Consider the following 15,829-nt stretch of genomic DNA (forward strand, 5'->3'; position numbering starts at 1 on the left):
GTACTTTTTATGAAGAAAGGTTGAGAAAGTGAGGTGCCAAGCAGAGCCACTAGAGTAAACAGTTTGTGATTCTTTGGAGTTTTTTTTGCTAAGATGAGTATAGAAGCAGCCTTAACGGGTGGGGTCAAGCTCCCATACAGCAACTATTTTTTTTAGCGTTAGTAGGAACTGCAGATGCTGGAGAATCCGAAACAACAAGGTGCAGAGCTGGATGAACACAGCAGGCCAAGCAGCATCATAGGAGCAGAAAGGCTGACGTTTCGGGCCCAGACCCTTCATCAGAAATGGGAGAGGGGAAGGGGGTTCTGAAATAAATAGGGAGAGAGGGGGAGGTGGATAGAAGATGGATAAAGGAGAAGATAGGTGGAGAGGAAACAGACAGGTCGTAGAGGCGGGGATGGAGCCAGTAAAGGTGAGTGTAGGTGGGGAGTTAGGGAGGGGATAGGTCAGTCCAGGGAGGACGGACAGGTCAAGGGGGCAGGATGAGGTTAGTAGGTAGGAGATGGGGGTCCATCTTGAAGCTGGGTTTGGAAGCTGCAGTACATCTCTTCCTGCTACTCTTTCTCTTGAAGTTTTGTCTTAGTGTTTTTCTACTGAACTGTAGAATTGCATGTTAGACAATCTATTTTTCTGAATTTTTCTTCGCCCAGAGTCTGTTTAAGGGATGTTACTATAGTGGAGTTGTTAATTAGTAGTAGCTAATATATCTACTGTTTTGTTAACTCGATAAAGTTAGGTTATTTTTACTTTATCTTTTACTTTAAAGTCATAGAATCATAGAGCTGCACAGCATGGAAACAGACCCTTTGGTCCAACTCGTTCACACTGATCAAATATCCTAAATTAATCTAGTCCCATTTGCCAGCATTTGGTTCACATCCCTCTAAACCCTTTCTATTCATGTACCCATTCAGATGCCTTGTAAATGTTGTGATTGCACCAGGCTCCACCAATTCCTCTGGCAGCTCATTTCATACACACACAACGCTCTATGTGAAAAAGTTGCCCCTTAGATCCCTTTTAAATCTTTCCCCTCTCACTTTAATCCAATGCCCTCTAGATTTGGACTCCCCTAACCTGGGGAAAACACCTTGGCTATTCACCCTATCTGTGCCCAACATGATTTTATAAACCTCTATAACTCGATAAGGTCAACCCTCAGCCTCCGACGCTTTATGGAAAATAGCCCCAGCCTATTCAGCCTTTCCCTATAGCTCAAATCTTCCAAATCTGGCAACATCCTTGTAAATGTTTTTTAAACCCTTTCAAGATTCACAACATCCTTCCTATTGCAGGGAGACCAGAATTGAATGCAGTATTTGAAAAGTGGCCTAACCAATGCACAGCCGTGACATGACCTCCCAATTCCTAAAGTCAATGCACTGACCAAGAAAGGCAAGCCTACCAATTGACAAATTTTATTTTTACTTTGTCTGTATTTTAACAGTCATGTAAAAATAATGTGTATTTTGCTTAAAGTCGAGTTGTTTCACCAATCAAATTGTATCTGGGACACAATGCCTTACACTTACTTTTAAAATAAGAAACATTTAGGGTCTAGCGAAGGTAAGCTAAGGTCTAGGAGTTAGCTAAGGTAGAATGGGAGCAAGAACTTTATGGTGGGTCAATTGAGGAACAGTGGAGGACTTTCAAATAGATTTTTCACAGTGCTCAGCAGAAGTATATTCCAGTGATAAGGAAGGACTGTAGGAAAAGAGAGAGCCAGTCATGGATTTCTAAGGAAATAAAGGAAAGTATCAGATTGAAAAAAAACACATACAAAAGAGCAAAGAATAGTGGGAAACTAGTAGACTGGGAAATCTTTAAAGGCCAACAGAAAGCCACAAAAAAAGTTATAAAGAAAAGTAAGATAGATTATGAGAGTAAACTAGCTCAGAATATAAAAACAGGCAGCAAAAGTTTCTATAAATATGTAAATCGTAAAAGAGTGGCGAAGGTAAACATTGGTCCTTTAGAGGATGAAAAGGCCAATTTAATAACTGGGAATGAGGAAATAGCCGAGACATTAAACAGTTATTTCGTGTTGGTCTTCACAGTGGAAGACACAAATAACATGCGGAAAACTAATAGCAAGAAGGTTATAGCAGGTGAAGACCTAGAAACTATCATTATCACTAAGGAGGCAATGCTGGGCAAGCTAATGGGGCTAAAAGGTAGACAAGTCTCCTGGCCCTGATGAAATGCATCCCAGGGTACTAAAAGAGGTGATGGGGGAAATAGCAAATGCACAAGTAATTATTTACCAAAATTCACTGGACTCTGGGGTGGTTCCTGCAGATTGGAAAACAGCCAATGTGACGCCACTGTTTAAAAAAGGAAGTAGACAAAAAGCAGGTAACTATAGGCCAGTTAGCTTAACTTCGGTAGTGGGGAAAATGCTTGAATCTATCATTAAGGAAGAAATAGCAAGACATCTGGATATAAATTGTCCCATTGGGAACACCCAGCATGGGTTCATGAAGGGTAGGTAGAATTGGTAGAATTTGGTGGAATTCTTGGAGGACATTACTTGCATGGTGGATAATGGGGAACCTGTGGATGTGGTGTATCTGGATTTCCAGAAGACATTTGACAAAGTGCCACACCAAAGGCTGCTACATAAGATAAAGTTCCACGGTATCACAGGTAATGTATTGGCATGGATAGAGGATTGGTTGACCAGTAGAAAGCAAAGAGTAGGGGTAAATGGGTGTTTTTCTGGTTGGCGGTCAGTGGCTAGTGGTGTGCCTCAGGGATCAGTGTTGGGACCGCAATTGTTTACAATTTACATAGATGATTTGGAGTTGGGGACTAAGTGTGGTGTGTCAAAATTTTCAGATGACACTAAGGTGAGTGTTAGAGCAAAGTGTGCAGAAGACACTAAAAGTCTGCAGAGGGATATGGATAGTCTAAGTGAGTGGGCAAAGGTCTGACAGATGGAGTACGATGTTGATAAATGTTAGGTCATCCATTTTGGTAGGAATAAGAGGAAAATGGACTATGTTTTTAAATGGTAAAAAATTGCAGCACGCCGCTGTGCAGAGGGACTTGGGTGTCCTTGTGCATGAATTGCTAAAAGTAGGATTGCAGGTGCAGCAGGTAATTAAAAAGGCAAGTGGAATTTTGTCTGCCATTGCTAGAGGGATGGAGTTTAAAAACAGGGAGGCTATGCTGCAGCTGTATAGGGTCCTGGTGAGGCCACACCTGGAGTACTGTGTGCAGTTTTGGTCTCCTTACTTGGGAAGAGATATACTAGCACTGGAGGGGGTGCAGAGGAGATTCACTCGGTTGATTCCAGAGTTGAGAGGGTTGGATTATGAGGAGAGACTAAGTAGACTGGGATTATACTTATTGGAATTCAGAAGAATGAGGGGAGACCTTATAGAAACATATAAGATTATGAAGGGAATAGATAAGGTGGAGGCAGGGAGGTTGTTTCTGCTAGCAGGTGAAACTAGGACTAGAGGGCATTGCCTCAAAATAAAGGGAAGCAGATGTAGGACTGAGGTCAGGAGGAACTTCTTCACCCAAAGGGTTGTGAATCTGTGGAATTCCCTGCCCAGTGAAGCGGTTGAAGCTACCTTGCTGAATGTTTTTAAGGCAAGGCTAGATAAATTTTTGAACAGTAAAGGAATTAAGGGTTATGGTGTGTGGGCGGGTAAATGGAGCTGAGTCTCAAAAAGATCAGCCATGATCTTATAAAATGGCGGGGCAGGCTCGAGGGGCCAGATGGCCTACTCCTGCTCCTAGTTCATATGTTCTTATGTTCTGGACTATCTTCTAAATATATTTTGACGGGATTTGGTTTGTCCATAAAACCATCTTTTCCTAACTGCTTTCAGTTCTGAAGAACAATTACTGGACTCGAAACATTGACGTCTGTAAAGAGAAAGCCCTGTTGAGTTTCTCTGCCAATTTCTGGTTTTTGTTTGTTTGAGTAAATAGGTGTATTGATTTGTTCTTCTCTTATTTTGATATATAAATCTTTAGCAATTCTATATTGCATGAAATGCCTCTTCCATTTGGTTCTGTTCAAGTCTCTGTCTGAAGGATTTGTGATTTAAAATCAGCTTGGAGTTTCCCTATGTCATTGGCATCATATTTAAAGCCTATTGTTTCTCTTATTTAAGGGAGTTACTTGAAAGCTGTTGCAGGAATTTTCTGATTCTTTTTGTCTATGTCGCTGCTTATACTATTCAGGTTTTTAAATTGTCCAATTATTTTAATTGTGCTAAATGTTGAAATTTCAGCAAGTTTTCTAAAAAAAAAATCATTATTTTCTTTACCAAACTATGTTTTACGAACACTGAGATAGGACACCACCAACTCGTGCAGGTAAGAATAATTTCAAGCAAATATTCAAGGAGCCAGAGAATTCTATATATTGGCTCACAATTATCCTTTCAACCAAAATCACAAATTCAAAATATCGCATTGTTATTAATTAGACCTTGCCTTGCATAAATTGGAACCAATTCTCCTACGTTACAATAATGATACTTTTTGAACAAAGTTATTTCTTTGGTTGCAATTAAACGGTCCTGGGATGACCCAAAGTCATAAAAGGAATTTTAAAAATATAATTGATTTCTTTCAGTTTTCATAAATCCTTGTTTCTTTTTCTGCTTCCCTGATCACACGTAAGAAAATCTCAATAATTCTGAAGTCCAAGCAATGTGGTGAGGATGTAACTATGCCCTTATGAACTGCATGATAAGGAGATGAGCAGAAATATGATGATGTTGATGATGAAGGAGATGAATTTGGACACAAACACACTGACAAGTTCCTACACAAAAGTCCTGCCCTGTGTCCTGCTTCCAGTCGTCTACAATTCAACTCAAGTCTCACTGCACAAGCTTAAAAATATTCTCCTCTGGACAGGGGAATCTAAGAATAAGAATGAAGAAGTGGCACTCAGTGACTCAGACCGCGAGGGAGCAAAACAATAAAATTTCTGAGTAATGGGATCTAATACTGATGGATCAAATGAAAACAATGCATTTTTATAAGTTATATTATATTCATCAATGAATGGATGAAGACAATGGATTAATGAATTAATCATTAAAAATTTTTATCAGTTATTGAAAATCTTTATTTTCTGAAACTATATTGTCTACTTTAGTGCTTTATTTAATAAATATGCAAATATAAGCATCAGTTCAGCAGTTTTGCGTAAGTGCCACTAAATGTGTTGACTCTAAATGTCCTGCCTGACTTTTTCTGCACTGATGATTCATCCTGTATTAAATATGTATGTTTAGTTGCAGAATTTCCCAATCAGTTTTCTCAAGTGACTTCATTTTGGTTGGAGGTTGGTGAGGAGGGCATATGGTGAGTGTGTGGGAGTGTGGGGTAGCAAGGACAAAGTATTTAAGTCTATCATTTCTATTCTAGTCAAGAGGGATCTCTGAGTTAAGGATACTCCTTTATGTAATCAATCTTCTGAGATAGATGTATGCTGAATAAATGCATGATACCAGCAAATGTATCATTATAAAATTTGCATATTTATTACGGTCACTGAACCTTTAAACAGCAAATTCAGATTCCTTAACATTTCTGGTGTGTTCTTTGGAATATTGTTGGAGATGCTTCCAATTTGAAGTGCAGATTTTTCGACAGAAAATGCTTAAATATCCAACAAGGGATTTGCTCTGAATATCTGCAGAAATTTTACCAACATTGCCCTTCAGACATAGGACTTCCACCTACTGAGCCATGGAGCTCTTTCTCGACTTCAAGTACAACTCATTAAAATATCCACTGCCATGCAATCTCTGTCAGTATATAGTGTGTCCATCATTGCATTAGCAGCCTGGTGCACAGACACTGGAAAATAATAACATTGGAAGTGCTTGATGTTCTCCACAGGCAACCATCACTATGGCTAACAATCTAAAGTTGGAATGGCACTCAAATAATAAAATACCTTGTGTTGAAAGAATTCTTTACAGCTATGTGAACAGTCTATAGACGTAGCATGTAGGTAAATAAAGGTTATTTTTTAGCCTAAAGGGCAACACAGACATTATTCTTATAAAAGTAAAACAGCAAAAAGTGTTATTTTTATGATGGATGCCAACTGCTTCTGTGACAGATATTTTTCACATTCTGCAGCAACATATTGTGAGACATGACAACCTAAAACTATTAAAATAACCCAATGAGGCAGTAGGCTGTTCAAGCTTGGAAAAGATACCCAAAGGCAGCAAGTATCAAAGGAGGCGCCATTAAGTGGTAAATCAAAATTGGCACATGAGAGATCATAAAGATTAGCTAGAAAAGGGAAAATGGAAGACAGAAGACAGGAAGAGTTGTATTTGACAGAAATAAAACTTGATTTAAGTGTCTTTGTTTTCAAGTGGAATGATCATAAAACTCTGAGACATTCAGAGGTAATAAGCTATAACCAACTTAGATCCTGTAGCACATTGGTCAGAAAGGGTTATGCTTGGCAGGGTAAGTTATAACAACCTGCATTGCCAAAGAGTGGTGAGATGATATTTAAAGGAAATAAGTTACAACTTCTGTTGTGATGCACAACGATCCTACTGGGAGTTACAAGCTCAACATCTGAGCAATGTTGTGGTGAATGTCTGGTACAACTTCTCATTGTCCACTCCATGCTATCTTGCTTTAGTGCAGCAAGGGCCCATTCCTCAAGAATCTTCATGTTCAGATCTTTTTACGACTGCAAAGTTGCAATTATGAAGCAATGGGATACATGACATGAAGTCCTTTCTGATCTACCAGGACAGGAGATCCAAATAGCCAATTCAGTGACTAGGCTGATAAAAACTTTGTGCCTCACCATATTGCCAATCATTTGCTAATTTTTTGGGAGCATCAATAGCATACATCTGAAAAGCACGTTTAATTCTGTAAAACATCAATACACATATTATCTGTCACAGCAAGGGGCAAATCTTAATGTCTTTGTCCAACCATCTGTTCACTAACTTACCTTCCTTGAACAGATCAGAGAGTTCAGAATCCTTCAGGATGAAGCCATCTTGGCTACTTCCAACTATCCTGTCATTGATAGGAAGAAACATATGCATGTGGTCACACACTCAACCCGCCATATATTGAGCGCAACCTTTTCTGTTGATGATGTTAAGAGGTTAACATGAGAAGTTTACAGTGATAAATGATAAATATCTATTCCACTTTGATAAAACTTGGTGCTTTATCATTCTATTGTCTTACTGTTAGGACAAACTGGACGTGTCCTCAGCTCTTATGAAATGTGTGTCAAATAGCTGACAGAAGCATGCCCAGTTGACACTCTGTGTGATGAATCACAGATACTTTGTAGCTGTTTGAAATACATCCACAACATACACATTGAATGGGTTTGCACGCTTATGTTCACAGATAGGTGTATCTGGATGGACTGAAGTTGCTGGAAGTTCATTAATATAAACCATAAGGAGGAGGCACCAACAAATAGGGGATTGAAGAGCTGTGTTACGTGCTGCACTGTAGTCTTGCAGACATGCAACATGGAAAGACTGAGATCCCATTAAAATTCACTAAATCAGCAATTGAGGGGGTGAAAGTCTATGGGAAATGAACTCCATGCCAATATGCACTCAGCAAAAGTATATTGCAATGAAAAGGAAGGACTGTAAGAAAAGGGGTAATCTGCCATGGGTATCTAAAGAAATAAGGGAGGCTATCAAATTGAAAGAGAAGGCATACAAAGTGGCCAAAAACAGCATGAAACTAGAAGATTGGGAAAACTTTAAAGGTCAACAGAAAGCCACAAAAAGAGCTATAAGGAAAAGTAAGATAGAACATGAGAAAAAACTAGCACAGAATATAAAGACAGATAGCAAAAGTTTCTATAAATATATAAAACGAAAAAGAGTGGCTAAAGTAAACGTTGGCTCTTTACAGCATGAGAAGGGGAATTTAGTTATGGGATATGATGAAATGGCCGAGGCATTGAACCGGTATTTTGTATCGGTCTTCACAGTGGAGGACATTAATAACATGCCAGTAATAGACAAAGAGACGAAGGTAGGTGAGGACCTGGAAACAATCATAATTACGGAAGAGGTAGTGTTGGGCAAGCTAATGGAGCTAAGGATTGATAAGTCTCCTGGCCCTGATGGAATGCATCCCAGGGTACTAAAAGAGATGGCGGGAGAAATAGCAGGTGCACTGGCGGTAATTTTCCAAAATTCGCTGGACTCTGGGGCAGTCCCAGCAGATTGGAAAACAGCAAATGTGACGCCACTGTTTACAAAGGGAAGTAGACAAAAGATGGGGAATTATAGACCAGTTAGCTTAACCTCTGTAGTGGGGAAGATGCTTGAGTCTATTATCAAGGAAGAAATAGCAAGGCATCTTGATAGAAATTGTCCCATTGGGCAGATGCAGCATGGGTTCATGAAGGGCAGGTCATGCTTGACAAATCTTTTGGAATTCTATGAAGAGATTATGAGCAAGGTGGACAATGGGAACCCAGTGGATGTGGTGTACCTAGACTTCCAAAAGGCCTTTGACAAGGTGCCGCACAAGAGGCTACTGCATAAGATAAGGATGCATGGCATTAAGGGTAAAGTATTAGCATGAATAGAGGATTGGCTGACTAACAGGAAGCAAAGAGTGGGGATAAATGAGTGCTATTCTAGCTGGCAGTCAGTGACTAGTGGTGAGCCTCAGGGATCGGTGTTGGGACCGCAATTATTTACAATTTATATCGATGATTTGGAGCTGGGGACCACGTGTAATGTGTCAAAGTTTGCAGATGACACTAAGATGAGTGGCAAAGCAAAGTGTGCAGAGGACTGTGAAACTTTGCAGAGGAACATAGATACATTGAGTGAGTGGGCAAAGGTCTGGCAGATGGAATACAATGTAAATAAATGTGAAGTGATACATTTTGGTAGGAGTAATAGTAAAAAGGATTATTACTTGAATGGTAAAAAGTTGCAGCATGCTGCTATGCAGAGGGACCTGGGTGTCCTTGTGCATGAATCACAGAAGGTAGGTCTGCAGGTACAACAAGTAATTAGGAAGGCAAATGGAATTTTGTCCTTCATTGCTAAAGGGATTGAAATAAAAAGCAGCGAGGTTATGTTGCAGCTGTACAAGGTGCTGGTGAGGCCACACCTGGAGTACTGTGTGCAGTTTTGGTCTCCTTACTTGAGAAAGAATGTTAAGATAGAAGTAGAGAGGATGTTTCTACTAGCAGGTGAAGCTAGGACAAGAGGGCATAGCCTCAAGATTAGAGGGAGCAGATTTAGGACTGAACTGAGAAGGAATTTCTTCACCCAGAGGGTTGTTAATCTGTGGAATTCCTTGCCCAGTGAAGTAGTTGACGCTACTTCAGTAAACGCTTTTAAAAAAAAGATAGATTTTGTTTGAACAATAAAGGAATTAAGGGATACGGTGAGAACGCGGGTAAGTGGATCTGAGTCCACGAAAGGATCAGCCATGATCTTATTGAATGGCGGAGCAGGCTCGAAGGGCCAGACGGCCTACTCCTGCTCCTAGTTCTTGTGTTCTTGTGTTCTTGTGAAAACATTGAAGGCAGGCTCATGTTACAGGCAAGAGGACATCAAAAAATACTAAACACATATGTGGCCATTGTTGAATGATTAAATGTGTAAATTGGAGAGTCTATATCATGCGTGATGTAAGAACATATCACAACTTGAACTATTGAGATATGGTTCTGTATGAAGTCTTACATTTTTAGCCTGCTTGATAGGCACCACATTCACAAACATCCATTCCCTCCATCACTCCAATATTCAGTCGCAGCAGTATGTACCATCTGCAAGATGCACTGTGGAAAGTCACAAAGGGTCCCGAGACAACACATTTCAAATCCACGACCAACATCATCTGGAAGGACAAGAACAACTGATACATGGAAACACCACCAACTGCAAGTTCTCCTCCAAGCCATTCACCCTCCTTCTATTGAGGAGATTCCAGCCATAGGTTGGCCTCAAGATACAGTGAAGATGCAGCAGAGCAACAGTCACACACCCTTCATGAAATGATGTGCAGGTGAGAGGGACAGTGGCACTATATTCTGTCTTTCCCAAACAGGTGGCCAGCTGTTCACATGCCAGAAACAGAATGGTACAGATAGTCTTTAAGGAGTCCTCCGATCTTTGAATCAATTTCCAGAGTGCCTCTGAAAAATCTGCCTGACGTTCCTGTGTTAGATTATGCATTTGAATGAAGTTATTAATGGCTGAAACCATGGGTCCTCTCCTGCCTGGAGCTGAATAGGTGCCTGGCAGTCCTGTGAGTGTCAGTGACCTGGGGTGTTTCTTCTTCAACTGGCTGCAGAATCGTGGCCACGTTGTGCTCACCAGAATGTGCTCCCAAGTCTAATCTAGCTAAGGTATCTATCAACATGGATCTGAACTGGTGAACGGTGCAGGAGACAGCCTTGCCAGGGCTTTCAGTGAAGGCTTCTTTCACAGAGATGCAGATGATGTCTTGAGGGACCAGTCTCGTCATGGCAGTAACCATATCTTTGCTGCCAATGCCTGCAGGAGTCAAGAGACAGAATGATCTGTGAAATAGGGTAGAGATTCTGGCTCGTGAAGGATATGTTTACAGTGGTGGCAGTGGAAGCACAACACAGCACTTGACGTTGAATGTTACTAAATTGCCAGGACATGGAAGTCGCAGCATCACCAGGTGAGGGTGACGCGGTGGCTCAGTAGTTAGAACTAAGGGGAGATGATGTCCTAGTGGTATTATCGCTGGACTGTTAATCCAGAGACCCAGATAATGTTCTGGAGATCTGGGTTCAAATCCTGCCACTGCAGATGGTGGAATTTGAATTCAATAAATATCTGTAATTAATGATGACCATGAATCCATTGTCGATTGTCAGGAAAAACCCATCTAGTTCACTAATGTCCTTTGTGGAGGGAAACTGCCATCCTTACCTGGTCTGGCCTACATGTGACTCCAGACCCACAGCAATGTGGTTGACTCTCAACTGCTCGCTGGGCAATTAGGGATGGGCAATAAATGCTGCCTAGCCAGCGACACCCTCATCCCATGAATGAAGAAAAAGAAACTGCTTCCTCACAGCGCCAGGGACCCGCGTCTGATTCCACCCTCGGGCGACTGTCTATGTGAAGTTTGCACATTCTCCCCGTGTCTGCGTGGGTTTCCTCCGGGTGCTCCAGTTTCCTGCTACAGTCCAAAGATGTGCAGGTTAAGTGGCTTGGCCATGCTAACTTGCCCATAGTGTCCAGGCTATGTGGGTTAGTCATGGGAAATGCAGGGTTACAGGATTGGCATGGGTCTGGTTGAGACAGCCTTCACAGTTGTGGAGGTAATGGACTGAATGGCCTGCTGCTACACTGTAGGGCTGTATTTGTTTCCAAGCAAGGCATAGATTCCCTCATTGTTGGAGGTGAGGACAGGAATGTTAGACATACCACCAACAGTCTTCGCTCTGTCCACATGACAGTGGCATGTTTTCTCCTGGTATATGACAAAGGAAAGGTGAAAGTGGCTGACACAGCTGTTGTTGCTGGGGCAGGGTGGGGGAATTGTAGTGAGCGTGAGAGGGTAGTCAGCAGAGAGTACATGCAGGGTTCATAGTCCAGGGAATTGGGATTGATGAGAGCGGTTGAGCGAAGATGTCGCATGTGGTCGTAAGAGTGGTAGACCATGAGCCTTAATGGGAAGTGAGTGCAGCAGCAGAGTTAGATTGAGTGTGCAATAGCAGAGAAAAGATGGTGGCACTTACACTGGTGGAGCAGAGAAGGTCATTAGCGTTCTTGCTGCTCTGCTGGATGTTCTTCCAGGCTGTATACATCCCACAGATCCAGATGGAAACTTCGGATGAGACTGGAAAGGCCTGGTGCCATGATTCTTCTGGTAATCCTGAGGAAAGAGAACCTTCTCACCCAAAGAAACCTCCGAGTTTCTGTCAGCAAATGGGGCTGCGAACTTGCCCCATCCAGCATTTCTGAGACAATCCTGCTTACATTGCAACTGTGAAGGACAGTTCCTGGCTTGTAGGGATTGATCTGTTGCACATCTAGGGTTTCAATACTGTGCAGGTGACAAGAATTTCTGAAGGTTCTGGTGGTAGCAAATACTTTCACTGCTAGAGAGTCACAGAAAGTAGGAGTGTGGCATTGTAAGAGCATAAGATACAGGTGCAGAATTCAGCCATTTGGCCCATCAAGTCTGCTCCGTGATTCAATTATGGCTGATACGTTTCTCAACTCCACGGTGCATGCATAGTGACATGAGCAGTAGAGTATGGCACTATGGAGGCACTTTGTATACATAGTGACGTGAGCAGTGGGGTGTTGCACTATGGAGACACAGTACATGCATAGTGAGATGAATAGTGGAAAACTGCGTGAGAAAGGTCAATTAAGGTCAAGGAGAAAAACCTTCCATGAAACTTCCCGAAGTTAACGCTTTGCTAAGTATTCCAAAAGAACAGAAGGAGATCATGTAGCTTGTTGAGGCAGTTTGCAATTCAATGGGATTATCACTGTCTTCCATATACCCACCTTTGCCATATGAACTTTATTACAACATCAATGGGTAACATCAATCCATGCATCTCATTTGATAATATACAACAAATTTTAAACTTAAGAATTCCTTTAGTACATTTGCCATGTTCAGCAGTGCTTTCCAAATGGCTGCAACCCTCTCTGTGTAGAGTCATTTTCCACCTTCACTCCTGAAAGGCCTGTCTCTGAATTTTTGTCTATGTTCGAGACTCTCAGTTCAAAATAAATAGTTTCTGCCTGTCCGGAATAATGAAGGCCTCTATCGAGAGTTGTGTACGTTGCGTTCAGTCTGTCCTACTTCTATGACACATTTATAGTAGTGTTTAACATCCTGACAGCAGAATCTTTATATTTACTCTTTCCCTAATGCATTAAAATTTCACTTTGTAATCAAGAAATAGAAAATATTGCAAGTCATAATTAAAAACTAAAATACCCTAGAAATGTAAAACCCACCACTCAACATGTGAGAATGATAGGTGAATATTTTTGATTGGAAACTCTTATCAAATCTGTAGAAATGAAGAATTTCTGCCAAGAACATAATTTTTCATTCCCCATTTAGATGTTGCCTGATCCTTCAGTGGATTACTGGTATCTCCCATTGTTAGTTCTGATTTCTAATGTCAGTGTTTTCTTGTTACTATAAATAACATGTTGGAAAATCAATAATGTATTCAGAGCACTTGCATTCTTATTAAGCAAATTCCAACTGTAATCTTGAGGAGATAAAAATCTACGTACTTTAAAGATATAGAAATTTGCATAACATGCAAAACACTGAAATGTTTTATTTGAAACATATTAATAATTTGTCTAAGGGACATTGTATTTAACAAAAACATGAATTTTTATATGTTTAAATGGACATAAAACCTGTAAGTCAAATTACAATAATATTCACACAAATTATTTCAAAAGCCCTCAAACAATTTCTCACAATAAATGATCTTTTGAAGTGCAATGTTACTTGTCATGAACAAAGGTGTTAGGACATTATAGATGTTTGTAAAAAAAAAATCTGATGCTAACCAAACACAAGAAACTAAAAAGTATCAGATAGTAGGAACTGCAGATGCTGGAAAATCTGAGACAACAAGGTGCAGAGCTGGATGAACGCAGCAGGCCAAGCAGCATCATAGGGGGTTGCTTTTCAGACTGGAGGCCTGTGACCAGCGGTGTGCCACAAGTGCTGGGTCCACTGCTTTTTGTCATTTATATAAATGATTTGGATGTGAACATAGGAGGTATGGTTAGTAAGTTTGCAAATGACACCAAAATTGGAGGTGTAGTGGACAGCTAAGAAAAACGGGATCTTGATCAGGTGGACCAATGGGCTGAGGAGTGGCAAATGGAGTTTAATTTAAATAAAATGAGGTGCTGCATTTTGGAAAAGCAAACCAGGGCAGGACTTATACTCTTAATGGTCAGGTCCTGGGGAGTGTTGCTGAACAAAAACCTTTTGGAGTGCAGGTTCATAGTTTCTTGAAAGTAGAGTCCCAGATAGATAGGGCAGTGAAGGTGACATTTAGTATACAAAAACAAAGTTGCTGGAAAAGCTCAGCAGGTCTGGCAGCATATGTGGAGGAGAAAACAGTTAACGTTTTGGGTCTGGTGACCCTTCCTCAGAACTGTTCTGAGGATTTAGTATGTTTGTCTTTGTTGGTTAGCGTATTGAGGTATAGGAGTTGGGAGGTCATGTTGCGGCTGTATGGGATTTTTTTTTGGAATACTGCATGCAATTCTGGTCTCCCTGCTATAGGAAGGATGTGGTGAAACTTGAAAGGGTTCATAAAAGATTTACAAGAATGTTGCCAGGATTGGAGGATTTGAGCTACAAGGAACGGCTGAATAGACTAGGGTTATTTCCCTGGAGTGTTGAAGGCTGAGGTTGACCTTTTTATAGAGGTTTATAAAATCATGAGGAGCATGGATAGGGTAAATAGTCAGTCTTTTCCCTGGGATGTGGGGAGTCCAAAACTAGGGGGCATAGGTTTAATGTGAGAGGGGAAAGACTTGAAAAGGACCTGAGAGGTAATGTTTTCATACAGAGGGTGGTGCGTGTATGGAATGAGCCGCCAGAGGATGTGGTGGAGGCTGGTACAATTAGAACACTTAAAAGGCACCTGGATGGGCATATGAATAGGAGGGGTTTGGAGGGATATAGGCCAAATGCTGGCAAATGGGACTAGATTTATCTAGGATATCTGGTTGGCATGGATGAGTTGGCCTGAAGGGTCTGTTTCTGTGTTGTACATCTCTCTAACTCTCTATGTGGACAAAATTTAGGATCAAGTAGCTTTTTAAAAAAAAGATTTTAAACAAATTCTAAACATCATTTGTCTTGACTGCTCGAATTGAGCACAATTTTATTTGATTATTATTGTTGCTAGTTGGTTGGGAATTCCTTCCCTAGAATCTGTCTCTTTGAGAATGCCTTCAGTTAAGATTTTATTCATGTGCTGAACTAATATCTAATGAGTGTGATATTGCTTTATCTTTTTTGTAAATGGAAAGAGATAGTTGTGTGATTGTGTAATCACAGTAATGTATGATTATTTGACAATGCAGAAGTAGTACCTTTTAGAGTCAGAGTCCAACAGCATGGAGACAGGTCCTTTGGCCCAAACTGGCCCCTGCCAACCTAACCGTCCATCCACACTAACCCCATTTCCCTGTACTTGGCCCATATCCTTCTAAACCTTTCCCATCCATGTCATTGTCCAAATGCCTTTTAAATGTTGTTAATGTAGCCACCTGACACACTTCTGCTGGTAGCTCATTCCATATGCATACCACCCTCTGTGTGCTTTTTTTTAAAAAAAAAAAAAAAAAAAATTGCCCCTCAGGTTCCCATGTATTATTTCCCCTCATACCTCAAACTGCCCTCAATTTCCCCAAGCCGGGGAAAAAGACTGAGTGCGTTCACCTTATCCATGCCTCTCATGATCTTACACACTTCTATAAGATCCCCCCTCAGTCTCCTACGCTCTAAAGAAAAAAGTCCTAGCTTGTCCAACCTCTCCCTACAACTCAATCCCTTGAGTCCTGGCAACATCTTTGTAAATTTCTTCTGCACTCTTTTTCGAGTTTAATAACATCCTTCCTATAGCAAGGTGACCAAAACTGAACGTAATACTCCAAGTGCGGCCTCCCCAACACCCTTTTTACAACTGCAGCATAACTTCCCAACTCCCATACTCAGTGCCCTGACTGATTGAAGGCCAGTGAGCCAAAAGCCGCCTCCATTGCCCTGTCTACCTGTGACTCCACTTTCAGAGAACCATGCACCT

This window comes from Rhincodon typus, chromosome 7, assembly GCF_021869965.1.
Source record: "Rhincodon typus isolate 14 chromosome 7, sRhiTyp1.1, whole genome shotgun sequence".
Lineage (NCBI taxonomy): Eukaryota > Metazoa > Chordata > Chondrichthyes > Orectolobiformes > Rhincodontidae > Rhincodon > Rhincodon typus.